General features: G+C 38.1%; 1 protein-coding gene across 2 annotated transcripts in view; it reads left to right on the top strand.

Moving 5' to 3' along the window:
• Nucleotides 1–22,885, top strand: part of asic4a (acid-sensing (proton-gated) ion channel family member 4a) — a 252,729-nt gene that overhangs the window by 71,382 nt on the left and 158,462 nt on the right. The window lies entirely within an intron of this gene.

The raw sequence follows: 22,885 nt of genomic DNA, 5'->3' as shown, positions 1-22,885 counted from the left end.
TACGCTGTTAAATATTTTTTCATTGTGACTCAATTTGTTTAAAAGTTTAATGCGAGTGAATAATTTTTTAAAGTCTTTTTTTTTTTTTAACTAAATATTAGACATCAATTAATGATTCTAAGCTAAAAATGACAAACATTTCAAATATATACAGTGTATCCAGGGGTGAAAGTGGCTTGAATTTCTTGCAGGAACTCCCCGACATGAAGGTCGCCACGGAGCCAGAAATTTTGTTTATTTATTTATTTATTTATTTTGGAATTGGAGGGGGGGGTCAACCCTCCTAAAACTACTGAAATGCAAAGAAAACTATTTGGCACAGTTATTTCTATAACACATACAAAAACTGATTTTCATTCAAAATTGTATTTTTTCAATGATTTTCAAAATAAAAGTTAACAAAAACAGCAATAACCCCAACCTCCATCTCCTAATTTTTATTTCCCCTCATTTCCTCACATACTAAATGCCAAATCTCAATTTTACCTACTTATGAACATATGATGCATATTAAAATTGAAGTCAATGTAAACACTTTTGCTTTCTTTCTTTTTTTTTATTTTAAATGATAAAGATATAAGTAACATACATTCAGAAAAATACAAATGACTTATATTATGCAGAGTGAAATGGAATATATTTTGAGGATCACGCAAACATCGACTTTTTTAAATCATAAGGAAATGAATAAGTAGCCTAACATGAATGAACAAATATACTGTAAGTCCAAAGTGCACATTGACAGCTAAGACATTCTAAACCTCACCATCAGAGCAAATAAAACTGAATATGATAAATAAGCCTCCTCAACTCTTTCCTTGCTCTTAAAGTTTTGATCAATTTTCTGTTGCATTGCCCATTTTGTGTCACATCAATTCAACAAACTTTTTGTTGTTGTTGTTGTTGCTGTTCCAGAAAACATGCACATTTGAACCAAACAGCGCTAACTATCTCTGCTGATCACATGTCAGTATGTCAGCCAATTGCCACGTGCATTTGCGCATTGACGTAACTCATCATCGTCAGACTCGGATAACTGCAGCAGCTAGGGAAACCTCCATGCCATCCGTGGAATAAAATCAATAATAAATATCGGTGGAAACGGATTATGCTACACAAGCACTTTATTATGCTTGTTGTTAACACTTGTGTATGTAAATATGATGTCGGTAGATTGTTTTCTTCTTGGAGATGGAATGCTGGTGTGGCAGCTTCGCATTTAAAAAAATGTTTTTTATATAACGTTTTGACAGTAGCCGTCACATTTTTGGAATCAAAGCATCATGTACCGGAACAGCATTCCGGCCCTGAATCTTATACTGGAACTGCGTTCCTGCCCTGAATATTATACAGGAACTGCGTTCCTGACCGTTCTGGCCCACTTTCACCCCTGAGTGTATCACAAAAAAATGCTGACAGCACTCCTGTAACAAGTCACATGACATTTTGGAGGAAAAATGACAAGCAGTACTCAATTTGGGCATTTAGAGATGTACATAGTGCCCATGTGGTGTACTCACTTTTGTTGCCAGGGGTTTATATATTAATGGCTATATTTTGAGTTATTTTGAGATGAAAATAAATTAACTCTATTATATAAGCTGCACACAGACTACTTTTCATTGTGTCAAAGTGTCATTTTGTCAGTGTTGTCCCATGAAAAGATATACTTAAATATCTGTAGAAATGCAAGGGGTGTACTCACTTTTGTGATACACTTTAATTACTTACCTTCTATTATTTATGGCTAGGTTGAAACAAAAGCGGTTGCGCGACGTCTGTAAACAGGGGTTTCCATGGTAAAACGGACAAATTAAAAATAGTTCGGGGGCTTAATGCGCCATGAATCTGCTATGGCAGCATATAGACATATTGTTCTATCAAACACAACAGTTCTTTTGGTTTAAATTACAGCAGTTTATTTAAAAGAGGGGTGCAAGAGCAGAAACTGCTTTTTCCGCCTTGTCTGTGTTTTCCGCCATATATACATATACATAAGATTAAGTTTAAGATATTAAAAAAGTAGGGCTGTCAAACGATTAAAAATTTTAATCGAGTTAATTACAGCTTAAAAATTAATTAATCGTAATTAATCGCAATTAATCGCAATTCAAACCATCTATAGAATATGCCATATTTTTCTGTAAATTATATATATTCTGTAAAATAAATTGTTGGAATGGAGAGATAAGACACAAGATGGATATAGACCCTACCCACGTGACGTCACAACTCCGCTCTCCTGAATGGTACCGCCCAATTGTCCGTCAAAACATAGTGTTAACCTGTTACGGCTACGTACATTCCTCCTATTTACGGCGTGTTTTTCTGCTCCTTAACATTAATCATCAAAATGGTGAAGGCGTGTGTGGCTGTTGGTTGCACTAACAGAGAAGATGGAAGGAGAGACTTGAAGTTTTACCGTATTCCGAGGGATCCAAAGAGGAGAGCGAAATGGACGGCTGCAATTCGACGTGAAAACTGGGCACCAAAAACTCACCACAGACTATGTAGTAGTCATTTTATATCCGGTAAGATGCATTTAAGATATACTTAGAGGGTTTTGGGCTGACAAATAACCACAATTAAGATCATTGCTAGGCTAATCGCCGACAACATACACGTATGTATGTAGTGAGAGTGCTATCGCTAAACCATATAAACATTAAAAGCCTTAACTCCATTGACAAACGACATGAAATACATTAGACTTGACAGTGGATGTTAGCAATAACAAAAGATTTTGAATTGAAAATTTCGTAACTCACCTTTCCAAGCACAAGATAGATTCCTGCCGAATTTTCGTGGACGAGGACCTGTTTCACCCAACCAGCAACGAAGTATTTATAAGCCTCCAAGCTCTTGAAGTTTTTCAAATTTTCGTGAGAATAGGCTGATTTTGTGTGGACAAGATAATTGTAAATATCAGCGTAGCAGATGTCAGGCAGACAGGGCGAAGACAGTGGGTCGAAAAACATCGATTTGGGCATCAAATATGGATCTGGCGACTGTATAGAACGAAGCTTTTCCACATAACGCCTTTTATGCAACACATCCAGTGAGTTTATGGCATCAGAAAGCACCGGGTCTTCCATGAAATGCATTTTAAATTCCTCGATCAATTGAAACCAATGCTAATACAGAGACAAAATGACGGACAAGTGGGCGGAACCATACAGCGAGCACGTGGTTTTGTGACGTCGGTGGGTAGGGTCTATATACAGTGGGGAGAACAAGTATTTGATACACTGCCAATGGAAAAATCCATTGGCAGTGTATCAAATACTTGTTCTCCCCACTGTACATTCAACATACGGTACATAAGGACTGTAGTGGGCATTTCACTCTACTGTCATTTAAATCTGTCTATGCTGTCCTCACTCCGAAGCGTCTACTTTTTCCAAAGCTAGACAGCTAGTGAACGACGCCTTCATAATCAGACTTCTTCCTTTTTCATCTGATTTATTAATAAAATAGCCTCAAACCATTGTCCTCTTTAGACCGTCATAAAACTACAAAAAAAAAGTACACAAGCATTGCATTAGCAACAACGTTAGCTTAGCACGCTATACAGGTTCACTAAACATAAACAAAAAGCGTCTCATACAAAAAATAGAACATTTCGCTAACTAACATAATATGTACATTCTTTACAACAACCATACTTACGGACAAATCTTTTCCAAGGATCATATAAGCACAACATTACAACGTAGGCGTCAGCCCGAGATGTCGTGCAGCCATAATAAACCATGTCGCAAAGCGACCACAAGAGTTCGCTGTTGTGCTGCAGCACAAAAAGCCTTGCTGTAAAACTTACCAAAAGGCAGAATACTGTCTGAGCGGGACATGTGCGTTAATTGCGTCAAATATTTTACCGTGATTAATTTAAAAAATTAATTACCGCGCGTTAACGCGATAATTTTGACAGCCCTATAAAAAAGATAAAATTCTAAATAAGAATTTAATTAAATGTGGCCCACGTGTATTTTTCTCAGGGAATTTTATATTGTTTTGTCATTTGTGACCATCACATATCTCACACTTTTAGTGCCACGGACAGCAATAAAAAATAGATTGAACGTGTATTGCCGTCAATAGATGTTTTCAATATTAATTTCCCTCTTTTATAAACTACTTCAACTAGTGATGTCCCCAATCCGATCACGTAATCCGAATTCAAGCCAATCGGGCCGTTTTTCGGAGAATCGGAATCTGGTGAAAAGGATCAGGTTTTAATTTAAATGTTTTTTGTTTTGTTTTTTTAAGGGCTAAAAGGTAACTAAATAATCCAGAAATACAATGGCCTTGCCAAAATAAACAAAAATATATACATTTTGTACTCCGCAACACTCAAGGAAAAAGCAGAAGAAGAACTAATATAAACAGTTCAGCACTGTAACATGTTTGGATCATTTGTTCAAATTAAAAAAAAAAAAAAAAAAAAAAAAGACTTTATTTCGGTATCAGATCGGGACCGGTATCGGCAAAATCGAACTCGGGTGAAAAATATGCGATCGGGACATCTCTTACCACAATACATACTCTGTGACCTGGCCGTGAAATAATGATAACTTTTGCGTTGAAGTCCACTACTATACCACAGTCCCTGAAATGATTTACTGTATATAAAGTCAATGCAACATTCTTGCTTTCAGCTGGTGTTTAACATGTCAACGAGCCTAAATAGCTCATCACATTACTTAAGCAACACTTACATACACAGTACAGCAAAACCAAGCCCTCTTGTCAGAGTAGTTAAGCAAATTCAATAGCGGCCATGTCAGTTCAGCTCTTGCATATGTGCTGTTTTGTGCAATGCTGACCCAAGTTATTTAAATGTAGACATAATCCTCGGAACCGAGGGAACTGTAAAGCTGAATGTGGGTCAGTTAGAGGTTAATGACAGAAGAATTAGCTGGTTGCATCCCAGAGTGTTAAAATAAAAACTGCATTCAATCAGGCTGCTATTTAATTGCAGCTTGGAGACGCGTTGCCTCTTTGCATTGTGTCCATGAAGGGAAATTCACTCTTTAGCCAGTTTAAATATCATGTGAATATTCAGTTAGCCTGCTTTATATGACTTTTGACTTATGACTTTTGGTTGGTATTTGTCAAATGTTATCATCACTACACGTGGCCCATCACACGCAGCAGTGTAATAATGCACATCTCAGTGGGTTGAGCAGGAGGTGAGATTGCTTTTAAAATGTGCCAAAGGAGTCTGAATAGCTGATCTTTCGCTGTACTTTGGACTGATCAATAACAACGTGGGTTGCCACTTACATGTTCTGCATGAGAGCTTTCACTGGACTTCCTCGGCGTGAAAATACATTAAATAGGGTGGAAACAGGCTTCTTTATGCGCAAATATGACGAGAATACCAATTATCTACTCCTGGAGTTTTATATTTCATTTTTTGATGCGTTAGATGAGATTTTTCTTTAAGCCGAACTGCATAAACACATCACAAAGTGAGTATTAGAAGGTAAAATGGCTGAGAGGAAGGCGCCTGATGCCCTACAATTTTTGTCATTCGGAGCTTGAGAAATGCTGGGTGAAATCAATTATTGTCTTATGTATTTTGTAATTTGGAAAGAAACTCAATATAGTAATGTTCCTTCTGTATTTCTGACATCTTTTTTTTCTAAAGAATTCATTTCTGCAAGTAACAAAATGCTATGCTTGAGCACTTTTTTCAAAAGTATCACTTAAAACCACATTCAATTGGTCTTTTATACCGGCATCACAAAGGAGGCTTTTCACGCAACATGAGGCTGCATTTCATTGAGGGTCTCCCTGAAGTTTTGTGCCTGTCCTTAAAATAACATGGCGTGGTACTCAACGGAACAAAGCCATTGTCATTGTTATTTTTTGAAAGCTGTGCTTTGAAATAGTCAGACTGTCTGCGGTGCATAGGATAAAAACCTGCAAAGCCCGAGAAGGGCAAACTCTATGGAAGGCAACAATTTTAGCTACATTTGACGTCTCATTAGCATAACAGCTTTTGGTGTTTACTTCTCCTCACACTTTTCACCATTGATTTACTTATTCGCTGCCGTTAGCTAAAGAAACTAATCTAATATACAGGACAACGCACATTTGTATAGCTGCAATGCTAATCGTTCCAAAAAAAAAAGTAATGCCATTACAACAATATTTTTACTCAACCCTCATTGAAACCATAAATTGAAGCCTTATTTGTTCAAATTTCACTACATTTGACATCTCATGACAGGGGCGCTGGGGATTTTATTTTGATTTTTCCATCTAAAAACAGCCGTTTCGGTCCAAACTTGTCATGCCCGCACTTTTTCTCCGTACAAGTCGTGAACAATGGCAGTACATGCTCAAGCTGGATAGTTTACGTACTACTACTACTAGGCTACTACAAAGACAGCATTCTACTGTATTTCACCTAGAGTGTGTCCTGTTTTTGTATTTAAAATAAAATCGCTTGTGTATTATAATGCAAATTCCTGCAGCTAGACGGCACAATAACACACAAACACATTTGAAAACTAAAAGGTCCAATAAGCCTCGGTTTAACACCCACTTTTCACAACACTCACATAAATTGCACACAAATGTTCAACAGCGCCCTTGTAACGGTCACCTCTGTGTTCCTTACGATATCCACCACTCGGTGGTGCCTCTTTTTTTATGCTCGTTTTCGTCTTCCGTTACTACTCACTTTTTGTTGGAGTCAATTGTGGCCAGTGTTGTTAATAACGGCGATAGGATATAACGGCGTTACAAACGACGTTATTTTTTTCATTAATGAGTAATCTAATTAATTACTTTTCTCATCTTGGCAACGCCGTTACCGTTACTGAGGTGGGAAAGGCGTGCGTTACTATGCGTTACTAAGTTGGTTGAATAAAGAAAGTCTGAGAGAGATGGACTCACGGAGACGAGAGAGCATAATAGCAGGAGTGGAGAAAACGCTGTTGCAAACGCGATGCTAGGTGGCTCCAATAATACCTGACTGTAGCCATAGCCAACAAACTACGCCCACATGATACGGTAGATATCACATATTATAGAACTAGATGCAAATGACAGACACGGCTGCATTGGCAACATGTTTTAAGGACTACATGTGTTAGTAAACAGCCGCCATCTTAAAGCAGTAGACCTCTCAGAAAGGCTCTGATGTAGAGATCCTTCCTAGCGAACCCCAATAACTTTTTTTTTTTTTTTTCTAAAATGCTCCTAAATCGGCAAAATCTTAACTTAAATCTATCTTTAAATGATGAAACAGTTTTAAAACTTACACATGTTGAAAGTAGACAGAAGGGAACTAATGCAATAACGGGAGCAATTTTAACAACTTTAACGGTTGATTCACAACTTTTAATGACTTCCACACAGAGCAAAGGTTACTATCTAGTTATCGCAATACCCTTGTGTCTAGTTAAGTGGAGGGTGAAGAATTGGGCTAGGGCCAATTGTCCCCAAAACCCTTTAAACTTCACATTGTGTGACCTGTTTTTTTTTTTTTTTTTTTGGAGAAAAAAAAAAAAACATGAAAATCACTAGTTACTTTGCCAAGTACCTAATTACTCTTACATTCAGGTAAATGAGTTACTAACGCAATTACTTTTTGGGAGAAGTAATTTTTAACTGTAATTAATTACTTTTTTAAAGTAAAATTAACAAGACTGATTGTGACTGCGTGTGCATGACCCATTGACGAGTGGTCGAGCCGGATTTATTAATTATTTTGTGTAATAAAAGTGCATGAATCTGCAAGTCTGCTCCTTTTTTGCTTTTTATGCTCATTTTACACGGCTGCATCTCAGCAGCAACAACAAACAATAATATGCATACACAGAGTTTAAGGGGGGGGCAGGCCCCCCTGGTGGCCTAAAAGTGTCATTGCATGTAACTGACTTTTCTGTATAATAATTTAAACTTAAAAGTTGTCAGGTAAAATATTGTATATAAAAGTTGTAAGCAATAAAACAAATAACAAAAATTAATGAAATGAACAAAGAAAGATATTTTTTTAGTGGGTCAAAATTATTTTTCGAACAGATTATGTGACTAGCACCTTAGACCAGGGGTGTCTTAACTTTTTGCAAAGGGGGCCAGATTTGGTGTGGTAAAAATGTGGGGGGCCGACTTTGGCTGACGTCCTTTACATAGAACAATATATTTAAGCAAATTTTAGCAAGCCATTTTTTTTGTCACATTTGCTTTATAATTTTTTTAAATTAATAATTTCAACAATCTTGTAACTAGCCTTTGTGGCGTTCTTTTTCATATCTCGGGCTCTTGCGAAATACTGCTGCTGTGAAATTAAACTAGCTTTAAGTTGCTTCAATTTCTCGCTACCTATGGTCCCTGTAATCTTGTCGTACAAGTCAGCGTCTCTTGTTTGGTAATATCGCCTCACATTGAACTCTTTAAAAACAGCGGCTGTCTCTTTGCAAATGAAGCAGACATAGTTGTTGCGTATTTTAGTGAAGAAATAGTTCAATTACCACCTCTCCTTGAAGCATCGGCCGTCGCAGTCAACTTTCTTTGTTTTTGTTGATTGTCGCCATTTTAGAAAATTGGGAGTAAAGGGTCACACAGTGTAATTTTGATTAGAGTGCTGCTGCCTTTTATTGGGTAAGTGAGGAGCAGCATTTAGTGTGTAAGCTACTTCATATGCTGGTAGCAGTACTGCTGACCAATTTATTAGGTCTGTGTGTGGGCCAGACATTATTGATTTTATGACAGAGGCTAGGGGCCGGATGAAATTTGACCACAGGTCGCATTTGGCCCCCGGGCTGGGTTTTGGTCATCCCTGCCTTAGACGGTTGTTTGCTTTGTATAGCCAAAACCACCTGAAGACCGAAGAGGTAAGATGGATAATGGATATGTGTAATTTTTTCAAACCTAAGCTTTCAAAAGAGACAACAACTACTGACCAAGGACCACTTTTCCTTGCTGGGCACTATTATAAACTATCATAATCATCTTTATTCTTTCGACCTCGAATTTTCAAAAATTTCACTGTTTTTGTAAAGAAAAAATAGCTAATTATTTTTTGCGCAATGTTAACGCCTAAACCCAAACCTTAACCTATGTCAACAGTTTAACTTTTCCGTTCTAATAGGGCCCTATCCAATGTGACCTGGTAGCAAGCACAGTGTCAGGTGGTGACCATGTTGTTAACAACAACAAAAAAACAACTAATGTTTCAATATGTTTTATTTATTGATTTATTTTTAATTAAAAAAAAAAAAAAAAAAAACGTTTTTTTTCTCCCCAACACCGGGGGATGCTGCAGCACCCTCAGCACCCCACTTCTTACGCCACTGTCTCATGATCATAACAGGTAGGTGTTGCTGTTTACATACTGTTTTTACCAATATATACTCATAAGAATGAGTCTACATGCTTGAGAAGCGAAACTAATGTATGAGAAATGTTTGATTACTGTAGCTGTGATGCTAGTCTAATCTCAAAAGTGATGCAATGACAACAATTGCCCTCATCGTACCCTCATTTGAAACCTTAAATTAAAGCCCTTCTTGTTCAAATTTCTAACCATTGTTTGAAATCCTAACCCTGATTGGGGCCCCTAATTTGAAGCTCTAATCCTGGTTTGTAACACTAAAACTATAACGCTAAACCTGCTATGGACCTCTTGAAATCCCAACTTTGATTTAGAACCAATGAAAAATCCTCACTTTGTTTTAACCCCTTCATACGCGCATTTTTTCTGCTGAGCAAAAAAAAAAAAAAAAAGTAAAAAACTTTGCTGATTTTGACTCTACTCAAATACCAGAAAAAAAGTGCTATTTTTTTGGTCGGGGATATTTCCTGCTTTTATTGGTTATTTTAATGTTAACGTTGTTTTTAATAAGAAATGAGCACTTACGTTTGCCTTTTTGAAAATTGCGTTTTGTCTCAGCCATTTTCAAACAGCCAGCAAAGAGGGCATGGTAAACCTCATGATTTGATTTCAATGGGTAAAGTTTCGTCCATTCATTTCCAAGAAGTGGCAATAGCAACTAAATTCAGTGTATTTATTGATTTAGAGACGCGAACGTGTCATGTCCATCAGCAGCATGCTCAGGTCTGAAGAGGTTAAAACTCCGGCTGTCAAAATTATCGCGTTAACGCGCGGTAATTAATTTCTTTAATTAATCACGTTAAAATATTTGATGCAATTAACGCACATATCCCGCTCAGACAGTATTCTGCCTTTTGGTAAGTTTTACGGCAAGTTTTTTGTGCTGTCTAACAGCGAACTCTTGTGGTCGCTTTGCGACATGGTTTATTGCTTTCTTGCCAGTTCAATATGGCTGCACGACGTCTCGGTCTGACGCCTACGTTGTAATGTTGTGCTTATATGATCCTTGTACAAGATTTTTCCGTAAGTATGGTTGTTGTAAAGAATGTACATATTATGTTAGTAAGCGAAATGTTATATTTTTTGTATGAGACGCTTTTTGTTTATGTTTAGTGAACCTGAAAAGCGTGCTAAGCTAACCTTGTTGCTAATGCAATGCTTGTGTACATTTTTTTTTTGTAGTTTCACTACGGTCTAAAGAGGACAGTGGTTTGAGGCCATTTTATTAATAAATCAGATGAAAAAGGAAGAAGTCTGATTATTAAGGCGTCGTTCACTAGCTGTCTAGCTTTGGAAAAAGTAGACGCTTCGGAGTGAGGACAGCATAGACAGATTTAAATGACAGTAGAGTGAAATGCCCACTACAGTCCTTATGTACCGTATGTTGAATGTATATATCCATCTTGTGTCTTATCTTTACATTCCAACAAATTATTTAACAGAATATATATATAATTTACTGAAAAATATGGGATATTTTATAGATGGTTTGAATTGCGATTAATTGCGATTAATTACGATTAATTAATTTTAAGCTGTAATTAACTCGATTAAAAATTTTAATCGTTTGACAGCCCTAGTTAAAACACTACATTTAACCCATTGACTGTCATTGACAGTGATAGATGTCCAATCTATTTGAACAGGGTTGCACTCCAAGTATTTTTTTTAAACCAAAAGTAGAAAATCACAAAATAATATGCATCTTCTTTTCTTGTCTATTAGATTGAATAATTCTTGCATCATTCATTTGGAAATTGGGATTGCAATCAAAGAGTGTGCCTTTAATTGCAGTAGATGAAAGTATTAGACACAAGTGCAAAAAAAGAAATAAATAAACATACTTAATCATACATAAAAATGATCATCAATTATTAGTGGGGAAGCAAACCATTTTCAAACAGCAAAACTAAATAAGGACAAAAAATGGTTCTTAACGAGAAGATTTGAGGTAGAACTGATTTGAGACTATCAAGACAGTTTTATGCTTTGTTAGTAAAGGTCAGGCCAACACATTGATGATGTGCCTATTATCTGTCTAAGCGGCAATCTGTTCCAAATTACCTCGTTATGTTGATGACCAAATCAAGTGCACCCCTGGGCCTCATGCAGTCCTCCTGAGACGTCGTTTATGCCCAGTCACGGGCGACCAGTGCCTCCATCTTAGAAGCGGGGAGTGCCATGCTACATATATGCCTGCCAAGTCATGACATGTTATTAATTAAGTTAAATCCCTTTCCGTCAACGCGCCTGATCTCCTTATTGGAAGCACCAGAGGCATCCTCACTGGGAGATGAAAGCCGTGCTCTGACATACATTTTACCAAAGGTCACCCACGCTCATTTGGCATACTTAACTCATTGGCTGCCAATGATAATTTTGTAAAAATATAAAAATGAACAGGAGTTGTTTATGTTATATTTGTGGGGATTCTTTGCCAAGCAAAGCTCCCCAAATATAAAGCTTTTTTTTCTTGGCCACTTTTTCGGCACTCCGTCGAGCCCACACTTTGACAGATTTACACTAACAAAATTTGAATAAAACTTCCCCATATATTAAATGGTTTCCTTCATTTCCAATAACATGTTCAACACCCACAAAAAAAGAACACTTTCATTGGTGGCCATTATTTTTGACCAAAAAAAAATCAATAAGAGGTGACAGAAAACCAACAAGAAATGACCCAAAAATACCCTACTATCAATAGGGAAAGTTCCAAAATGGAGAGGAAGTGACCCTGGAAAGCACTAAAATCATTAGAAAGTGACCCATTAGTGCCCCAAAATCAACAATAAATGACAAATGAACAGGAAATGACCTGGGTTCCCCAAAATGTGCATGATGTGATACAATATTAACAGGAAGTGACAGGTGAGTATCTTAAATTTAATAACGAATTAACCCAAAAATAACTCATTGCACTGATGACGATAGACATCCAATTAATTCGAACTGGGAGGACTGACTGTGAATGCTCTTCTTTCAGTACCACTGAGGTCGTTTATTCACCCCTCCCTGTTCAAATTGATTGTATGTGTTTTAAGGTGACATGAGCGTTTTGCTTAGCATTTGGCAGAAAAAATTCAGGTGACTTGAAGTTCTTGAAGAACTTTCAAAATTGTCCGAAATGCATGTGTGATACATCATTGGAAAGTTTAAAATCTCAATTTTCTGGGGGAACAAAAATTTTGAACAGGAAGGCATTTAGAAAAAAAATAAATAAATAAACAGCAAAACCCTAATTGGAGGTGAGAGCACACGAGAGCAGAATTAAAGACGCCGCGATTTTAACGAGATATTATCGCGTACTTACCTTGTTTCGATCCAAAAACTCCATGTAGCATGTATCACCGAGTGTCAAGACACAGTTGTGAATGGCCACAGCCGAATTTTTTTTTTATTTTATGGGTGAAACATGGTGATATAACAAGGGTCACGATGCAGAAATCGCAGACAACAAGGAGTGGTTGAGATTTTCTTTTTCACAAAGTTACAAACGTTATTTTTCATTTTTTTTTTTTTTTTTTTTTTTTTTTTGGATCAATTATTTATCATCTAACATATCGGGGAAAATGCGACATTACCAAAAAAAATATATATATATACAATTAAGCGATAGTTATGAGGTAGATAACCGTGACTTTTTTACAGACACCAAATTTTTCATTGTGACGTAATTCGTTTATATGTTTAAAATATGCGAGTGAATAATTTTTTAAAGTCGTTTTTTATTTTCCTCAAACTAAAATTTAGACATCAATTAATGATTCTAAGCTAAAGATGACAGACATTTTGAAAAATAAATATAATTACTTAGCTTCTTTTTATGGCTAGTTTGAAACAAAAGCAGTTGTGCAACGTCTCTTAACGGGGTAAAACGGACTAATTAAAAATAGTTCGGGGGATTCATGCGCCATGAATCTGCTATGGCACCATATAGACATATTGTTCTATCAAACACAACATTGTTTTGGCTTAAAATACAGCAGTTTATTTTAAAGAGGGGTGCAAGAGCAGAAACTGCTTTTTCAGTCTTGTCTGTGTTTTCCGCCATTTAAATTTCCCTGTACAATTTTCCGATAATTACTTTTCAACTGATTTCCTGATATTGTCCAACTCAAAAAAAATCCAATACCGATATCAAACCAATACCGATATATGCGGTCGTGGACTTACTATGGAATATTATGGCTACTTTTATTGTGATGCCCCACTGGATGGTTTAAAAATGACATATGTAACAACTTCAGGGTTTTCCAAACAAACGTTCTTTGAAAAATAAGAAAACTACTTCAACTGAAGTTATGGAAAAAGTGCCTATATTGCACCACTGTATTTATCCTTGGAATCAAAATGGTGCAAACATAATTTTTTTTTTTTTTTTTTTTTTTTTATCAAGTACAAGTGCAAAGCGCCAATTACGCCCTTATTCTGTCCTCAATGTGTGTGTGGGTACACAATCGACAGATAGCGAACAAATCTGGCTCTAAAGAGAAGTCAGACGCTGGAGTAAAGTTGAATAGGCTTTACTTTGGTCATATTTGTCTTGAAGAGAGCACTGACACTTTTTTGTAAAACTAAAAACAACAAAACGTTGTGTCACTAATATGATATAAAGTCCCAAATAAAGCAACGTATACACTATGGCTAGGTTCATACTGCAGGTCTTAATTCACAATTCCGATTTTTTGTCATATCTGTTTTTTTTTTTGGCGTGCCCGTTCAGACTGCCTTTGTCCATTGAGCCCGTTCAAGTATTACGCATGCACTAATTCCCAGTCCAAGACACGCTGAGCAAACTGACCTGCATGCGCAAAAGCATCAAAACAAATAACTACGCACCGTGTGTGCATGAAGTGCATTAATTTTCCCCGACTCGGCCATGCAAGCACTACTGAAATAATGCTCATTTTGGTGCACAGTAAGAAACCGAGCATTATCAGGCTTATCCTTTTCTCCATTTTAATTTTTTATGACTGTGGTCAAGGCCACCTCCTGCATAATTAATGCTGAGTTCACGCTAGGCGCTAACGCTAATGAACAGCTACATCGCTGCTGCCTTGCGTGCTGCTCTCACTCTTTGCTGCATGAATTCTAATTTGGGAGACTTGACAGTTCAGACCACCGCCACATTCTGGAAAAATGTGGCCCAGATCGGATTTAAACCACATACGAAATTGACGCAGATCGGATTTGAAATTGTCTCCTTCTATGCGAATGGTCACGTTTAGACCGTCAAGTTAATGCTTCACTTGAGTTGGAAAAACACGAAAAAAATTTGTGCATTAAGACCTGCAGTATGAACCTAGCCTATGTGTTCATTTGCGATAGCAAATGGTAGGACAGCTTGTAAGCAATGAAATCATGTGACCATGTTTTATCACAAAAATGCAAACGAAACGAAATTTACACATCTCCAATATACTGCACAGCGCTCATGAATGTAAAACAAAGGAAGAATATAACTGACAAGCAATGCTCGTATAAGGCACAAACATGGCGAGATGGCAAGAACTGCAATTGTACATTTGCTGCAGACGTTAACTCATCCATTTAGCTCTCTCTATTCGCGATGATCTCACATCAAAACATGATTATGTCGGCAGAAAGTGCAGGAACTTTTGGGCGTCAAAACACCGAAAACACAGGCAGGCAATAAGTGGACATGACAGCACTGCACTGCACAGCATATTGGCCCAAAACCGTTGTCGATATTATCCGATATCATTTTAAAATGCTTGCAACACGATTATATCGGACAACTCTATTTCCCAGCTGTCTTCGAAATCTCTGACATGTTGCAGTAAAAATACAGAAAGGATAATGAATTATAGCACACTTGACATCCACTTGTCACATTTAGTTACAAATCATGCCATTTTGTGTGGGCGGCTTTGTCTCAGGCAAATGTCGAGGGCGGCTTTCGTTACCATGACGATTGGGTCAGACCTCGGGCGGGCGACCGAGCCAGATGTCAACTTATAGTGACTTTGTCGTGATATTTACCAACTTTTCCAAACCCTGAAGGGACCATTTATCAAAAATGCAACTCTCAACAAACCTAGGCATTTTTATGGTGTTATTGGAGACTTCTGGTGACTGAGAGATATTTACACCTGCTGTTTCCTGACTGCAAATGAACAGAACTTGCCACTGCCTAATTCAAATATACACAGTTTTCACAGACGAAATGATTTAATTGATTGTGTTTTTTACCCGGGCGTACCAGAGAAACAACCACTGGTATTTGTATAGAAGCTATCAAACATGCACAATAATTAAACGGATTGAAAACATGCATCCTATGATTTAGAGTCATCAAATCCGATTCCAACTGCATTTTATGACAAAGTATACAACAGTAAACTTTGTAGAAATATTATTTTATTATTGCTGTATAAATTTTTATTGATGATGTGGCTGTAGTATGGCACTAGGGGCTCTTGTGATGTGTGCAATAAATGAAATGAATAAATGCTCCAGCTGTGTGAACATACAGTGTCTTGCAAAAGTATTCGGCCCCCTTGAACCTTGCAACCTTTCACCACATTTCAGGCTTCAAACATAAAGATATAAAATTTTAATTTTTTGTCAAGAATCAACAACAAGTGGGACACAATTGTGAAGTGGAACAAAATTTATTGGATAATTTAAACTTTTTTTAACAAATAAAAAACTGAAAAGTGGGGCGCGCAATATTATTCGGCCCCCTTGCGTTAATACTTTGTAGCGCCACCTTTTGCTCCAATTACAGCTGCAAGTTGCTTGGGGTATGTTTCTATCAGTTTTGCACATCGAGAGACTGACATTCTTGCCCATTCTTCCTTGCAAAACAGCTCGAGCTCAGTGAGGTTGGATGGAGAGTGTTTGTAAACAGCAGTCTTCAGCTCTTTCCACAGATTCTCGATTGGATTCAGGTCTGGACTTTGACTTGGCCATTCTAACACCTGGATACGTTTATTTTTGAACCATTCCATTGTAGATTTGGCTTTATGTTTTGGATCATTGTCCTGTTGGAAGATAAATCTCTGTCCCAGTCTCAGGTCTTGTGCAGATACCAACAGGTTTTCTTCCAGAATGTTCCTGTATTTGGCTGCATCCATCTTCCCGTCAATTTTAACCATCTTCCCTGTCCCTGCTGAAGAAAAGCAGGCCCAAACCATGATGCTGCCACCACCATGTTTGACAGTGGGGATGGTGTGTTCAGGGTGATGAGCTCTGTTGCTTTTACGCCAAACATATCGTTTTGCATTGTGGCCAAAAATTTCAATTTTGGTTTCATCTGGCCAGAGCACCTTCTTCCACATGTTTGGTGTGTCTCCCAGGTGGCTTGTGGCAAACTTTAAACGGGACTTTTTATGGATATCTTTGAGAAATGGCTTTCTTCTTGCCACTCTTCCATAAAGGCCAGATTTGTGCAGTGTACGACTGATTGTTGTCCTATGGACAGACTCTCCCACCTCAGCTGTAGATCTCTGCAGTTCATCCAGAGTGATCATGGGCCTCTTGGCTGCATCTCTGATCAGTTTTCTCCTTGTTTGAGAAGAAACTTTGGAAGGACGGCCGGGTCTTGGTAGATTTGCAGTGGTCTGATGCTCCTTCCATTTCAATATGATGGCTTGCACAGTGCTCCTTGAGATGTTTAAAGCTTGGGAAATCTTTTTGTATCCAAATCCGGCTTTAAACTTCTCCACAACAGTATCTCGGACCTGCCTGGTGTGTTCCTTGGTTTTCATAATGCTCTCTGCGCTTTAAACAGAATTCTGAGACTATCACAGAGCAGGTGCATTTATACGGAGACTTGATTACATACATTTGGATTCTATTTATCATCATCGGTCATTTAGGACAACATTGGATCATTCAGAGATCCTCACTGAACTTCTGGAGTGAGTTTGCTGCACTGAAAGTAAAGGGGCCGAATAATATTGCACGCCCCACTTTTCAGTTTTTTATTTGTTAAAAAAGTTTAAATTATCCAATAAATGTTGTTCCACTTCACGATTGTGTCCCACTTGTTGTTGATTCTTGACAAAAAAATTAAATTTCATATCTTTATGTTTGAAGCCTGAAATGTGGCGAAAGGTTGCAAGATTCAAGGGGGCCGAATACTTTTGCAAGGCACTGTATTTTGGATGATTTTATACAGGAAAAGCAACGAGCAGTGGGAGAAAAGACGCTGCTAGACGGCATTCCATTTCGGCCGACCAAAAGCCTCATCTGTGTCCAAAATGGAAAAAAAGACCCAAAAAAATGTGACACCTGAAGAAGCATACTAGTCACTATATTTTATTTTTGCTTCTTTATACCTGTAATTGAATCAATCTGCGTTGACGTGCTGTGTACTAACAGTGCCTGCTAACGTTGTGCACAAACATCAGAATACAGTGGCACCTCGACATACTGATCCATTCGGCATCCGACGTAAAATTTGACTCGTCATTTGTCTCGCCATATGACGACATGCTCGAAATACGCCGATTTATGACAGCGGCGCAATTTTATTGTTCACCTCCTAAACGGACGCACGGCGGATTTTCTTGTGAGAGAAATCAACATGGGTCCCAAGAAGGTGCAGGTGACGCTTACAATTGAAATCAAGATGGAAATGATAGAAAAATATGACGTGGTGTGCGCGTCAGTGAGCTGACTCGACATTACGGCCGGAATATGTCTACAATCTCAACGGCCCTCCTCCGACCTCCATCGCCAGTCTTTCTAAGTCAAAGTGACAATTATTATCATTGAAAAATCGGCAAGGAAATCGCCAGCTTCGTCAGGTTTTTAATCATTTATTGCAGAACTTTTACAACACAACACGGCTACTGTCCACCATAGCCGACGCTAACAACAACATGAAAGAAAGTAAAAACTGCACCTCTCTCACTCTGTCGTCAGTCACATGGTGCGTTCAGGAACAGCATCCAAAACACAATCGCCACATTTGAACACGATGCGTTACATTATTCTTATTATTATCATTATGATTATTATTATTTTGATTTGTATTTACAATGTATTTGTTTTGCTATTTGTAATTGTACCAGCAGTATTTATTAAGGATTTAGTGTAGGTTTTTGGGCTGTGGAACAAATTATTATTATTTATTTATTTATTTTAAACCTGTCCTGTTCAGCTGTTTCACACGGAGATTGGAAGTCTAAGTGTCCGGTTGGTCTGAACAGTTTTAATGTTTCACATTGAGAGGATGACATACTCCCATTGTGATCATTCAAAATACCTCGTTTACGATGACAAAGCAGCCAACGGGAAGGGGTTATGGGCGAACAGAAGAAAAGAAAAGAGACACAAGAAAAGAAAGAAAAGAAACTCAAACAACAACAAGAAATACACATACAATACAACGCCTACACTAACTATGAATATGTTGGTGCTCTCGTCGGCCAGATGTATTCCCGGTTGACACCATGTGGGGGGCCTGTTGACCAGGGAAAGAAGGGAAGGGGGGTCGGGGAGTGTTTAAGCTAAGCTATTGGGAGGGGTGGAGTGTACACAAATCAGCTCTGTAATCTAGAAACCAGTAATCGTGTGAATCCCTTGTGAGTGTAAGCCCATCAGCAACCGACCCTACGCCGCCCCTTCGCCAATCCCAGCACCGGGGCCTGTGGAACGGATTAATCAAATTATGATGTATTCATATGAGAAAATCTTGACTCACAAACCAGGTCCTGGGACAAATTAAATTCGTATGTAGAGGTACCAACGTATTTGTCATGGATATGTAATGTGTGTGTATGTAATGTAAGTATGATAAACGACCTTCATTTCTTGGTCGCTTACGCCGATTCTTCTCTCAATAAAAACGTTGAAACCAACTCAAACTGTTCAAGCCGCAGCCCGCTCTGCCATCCAATACACACTTTCGAAAAGACTTACCGCTCGAACTAAGGAACTTCATTTTGTATTTTTATTTCCATCAGAGCCCAAAACTGATCCGCCCGCAGGCTACTCCAACTCTCTTACATCCTGGCCGACAGTCCATAAGTTACGTCTGGCACAAAGGAGTTTGGGAGTATTTGACACCAAATTTTTCCAGAAATGTAAGACTTTATGGCTAGGTTCATACTGCAGGTCTTAATGCACAATTTTGATTTTTCTGTCATATCGTTTTTTTTTTTTGTCTGTTTTTTTTTTTGGCGTGCCCGTTCAAACTGCCTTTTTCCATTGAGCCCATTCAAGTATTACGCATGCGCACTAATTCGGAGTCCGACACGCGTTGAGCAAACTGACCCGCATGTGCAGAAGCATCGAAACAAATAACTACGCACAGTGCGTGCATGAGTGTGCGCGTCAGTTTGCCCCGACTCGGCCATGAAAGCAATACTGAAATATTGCTCATGTGGCACAAAGTAAGAAACCAAGCATTATCAGGCTTATCCTTTACTTCATTGTATTTTTTTTTTTAACTGTGGTCAAGCCCGCCTCCTGCGTAGTAAAAGTTAGGCGCTAATGCTAATGAACAGCTACATTGCTGTGGTCTTGCATGCCGCTCTCGCTCTATGCTGACGTAATTGCTGCATGAATTCAGATTTGGGAGACTTTACAGTTCAGACCGCTGCGACATTCTGGAAAAATTTCAAACCACATTCGAAAGTGACCCAGATCGGATTTGAAATGGTCCATTTCTATGCAACTTATCCCATTTAGACCGTCAAGTTAATGCCTACTCGAGTCGAAAACACGAAAAAATCAGATTCGTGCATTAAGACCTGCAGTATGAACCTAGCCTATGAGTGTGTCTTTTGTGTTAAAACATTATTTTCTCTGTCATCATTGTTCTAAGAAGTTCCTGATTTGCATTTATTGATTCTCTGAGCCACCATTTTTCACAAGTCATTTTTACACTTTAATAATACTATTTCTTTAAGTGTCATTCACTGCCGACCCCCTCACTTCAAATGGATTGGACATCAGTCCCCGACAATGGCACCTACTTTTTATATAATTTAGTTGTTGCTGTCCTTTTTCTGAGTTATCCAAGCATTTTCACTCCTACACAAAAATCTTTGTAGTTATGATTTGTCAGGCACTAGACTTTACAAGTTCCATTTTATCCCAGAGTTTATGATGTACATGGTGGAGGGAAAAATAAAAGCAGCACAATTTTTGCTTTGGTATCTTGGAACAGCAGTTTTCAGCATTCATATGTAATTTTGGACATTTTTTTCCCGTTTGGTGGAGATTAAGACAAGACCTCTGCATCACTTCACACACATGCCCATGCAAATGTGATGAATAATCAAGTCCAACTTGAGCCCACTTCGAAAGTGGGCGAGGACATGACAAAAGAGGAAAATCAGCACCAGCCATTATCAGCTTTATATCGTCTTGTGCAGTAATTTGCAGCTTTCAAAAAAAAATGTAATAACGCAGCATAATGGCGGATGATTCACACATTGTTGTGATGCTTGTTATCAACTTCCTAGTCATTATTCCTCATAAAGCTCACTGTTGCTGGCAACAGACATTAGAGAAGTGATTTTGTTGATTCATTATTCACTGTTTCTCCCTAGCGCAATCTTGGACTGTTTTGTCAAAATGTCTTAGCCTAATTTACATTCTTTAGTGTAAATTCACAAGAGATATGGGAACATTTGTTTTGCTGTCGATGCTACAGTGGGGAGAACAAGTATTTGATACACTGGCAATGGGTTTTCCCATTGGCAGTGTATCAAATACATGTTCTCCCCACTGTATGTGACTACTTTATTTTGGATTGCATTTTATCGGGTCATCCATTTTTTTGAAAAATATTACACTTTTTATTATAATCTCAATAAAAAAAAATAAATAAAAAGTCATATCTTTAAGATAAATGGAGGCTTTTTTTCCACTCAATTTTTGTTAGCTGAACTGCCCGTTTTTCAGGATACGAGCCATTGTTAAGATGTGTTGTCGTTTTTTATTTTCTACTCACTTTCGTGAATTTCTCTTTTTTTTTTTTTTTTAAACGTGCATGGATATTTTTACTGCCAGATTTAATTCTCTGTCAGAATAAAAATAAGATGCAGCGTATTGCTAACAAATATTCATTGCTAAAAATGTCACCATGGTCACAGTGTCATACTCATGAAACTGGGATGGCTATTGGAACACAAACAGTGGCACAACACAAGCAGACACACAATATTAAAATGCTTACAGGAATATATTTTATCCTGTGCCAAAAATGACCACTTATGATAGTGCTCTATGATATTCTGCCTAATAACACCAAATGATGCCATTACAGTACATTAGCTAAGATCAATATGCTAATCATTTAAGCTAGCAGAGGACACAAGTTCGCTAGCCTACTTTTTTCCCCTCCTTCTAACAAACTAAACGTCTGTCTGGATGTTCATGTCAATGTCAGTGTTCATAAAACCTAAATGGTAATACCACCCAGGATTTTAACAAGTACGTTTATTCACCATTTCAAATATAAGCCCATATATAAAACAACAACCCGTACCACTTACTTTCATAGGCTAAAAAAAAAAAAAAAGTTTCCTCAAACTGTTTTCCACGGCTTTTTCTTCTTCGGCGGCGGTGACCATCTTGGGAAAGGCATCAAATGCTGCTTGTTTTAAAGCACCACTTGTAACTGCAGGACATCTTGGGAAAGATGACTGACAGCTGGAAACTAAATGTTGAAAAGAACATATTACGCAGCATCGTGGAATTCTTTCTTAGTACTTGTCAATACCGATGCCTGCATTTTAATGCTGTATCCGAGCCCCTTCCGATACTAATATCGGTTTCAGTGCAACATTATTCAGGGGTAGACAATAACACTAACCACTATCAAAACTACTAGCCCAGGTCAACGCATCAGTTATTGATCCCAATAATCACGTTAAAGAACAAGTTGCTTGAATAACATGAATAACATTTTTTAGGTAGATTTACTGAAAAGTGCGGCAAAACGGTGCAAAAACATGAATCTAGTGCAAATAATCTTATTACAATTCCATAATCATATATAATGTATAATGTACAAACAAGAGGCGTAGTCTAAAGGCTGACTTATGCTTTTGCGGCAGACCTACGCCGTCAAGGCTGACCCGTTTTACGACCCTCCGCCATAGCCTGACGTGCAGCTCCACAAAATTCTGACTACGTGTTGCGTCAACGCGTGGTGAAGTGACGCAAATGGACTGAGATTGATACGCTCAGACTGTTGTTTCCGGTTCAGTGCAAAACCACTACGATTTACACACATTCTTGCGCTAGACTCAAAAATGGGCCAAGCCGACAAAAAGGGTCGTCGAGGAGGTCAGCAAGTACGACCACCTCTACAATGTTTGTTCAAGGTATTTGAAAGATTGCCATTCCATCTCCGTTGGCATTGTTGTGTAACCGGGAGAAAACCAGAGGAAGTCAACAGTGTCCCCCAAAACCATACGGACACAACACCACCCCCTTCTAGTGGCTTGGCGGTGAATTACAGAGCAACACGTTCCCTTGCTGCAGAACTATTGAATGCTCATTGACGCCGTAGTCGCTACGTCGTCACCGCAAAGCTGTAGC

Source organism: Corythoichthys intestinalis, chromosome 12 (genome assembly GCF_030265065.1).
Source record: "Corythoichthys intestinalis isolate RoL2023-P3 chromosome 12, ASM3026506v1, whole genome shotgun sequence".
NCBI lineage: Eukaryota > Metazoa > Chordata > Actinopteri > Syngnathiformes > Syngnathidae > Corythoichthys > Corythoichthys intestinalis.
This window is presented reverse-complemented; position numbering and strand designations above follow the sequence as displayed.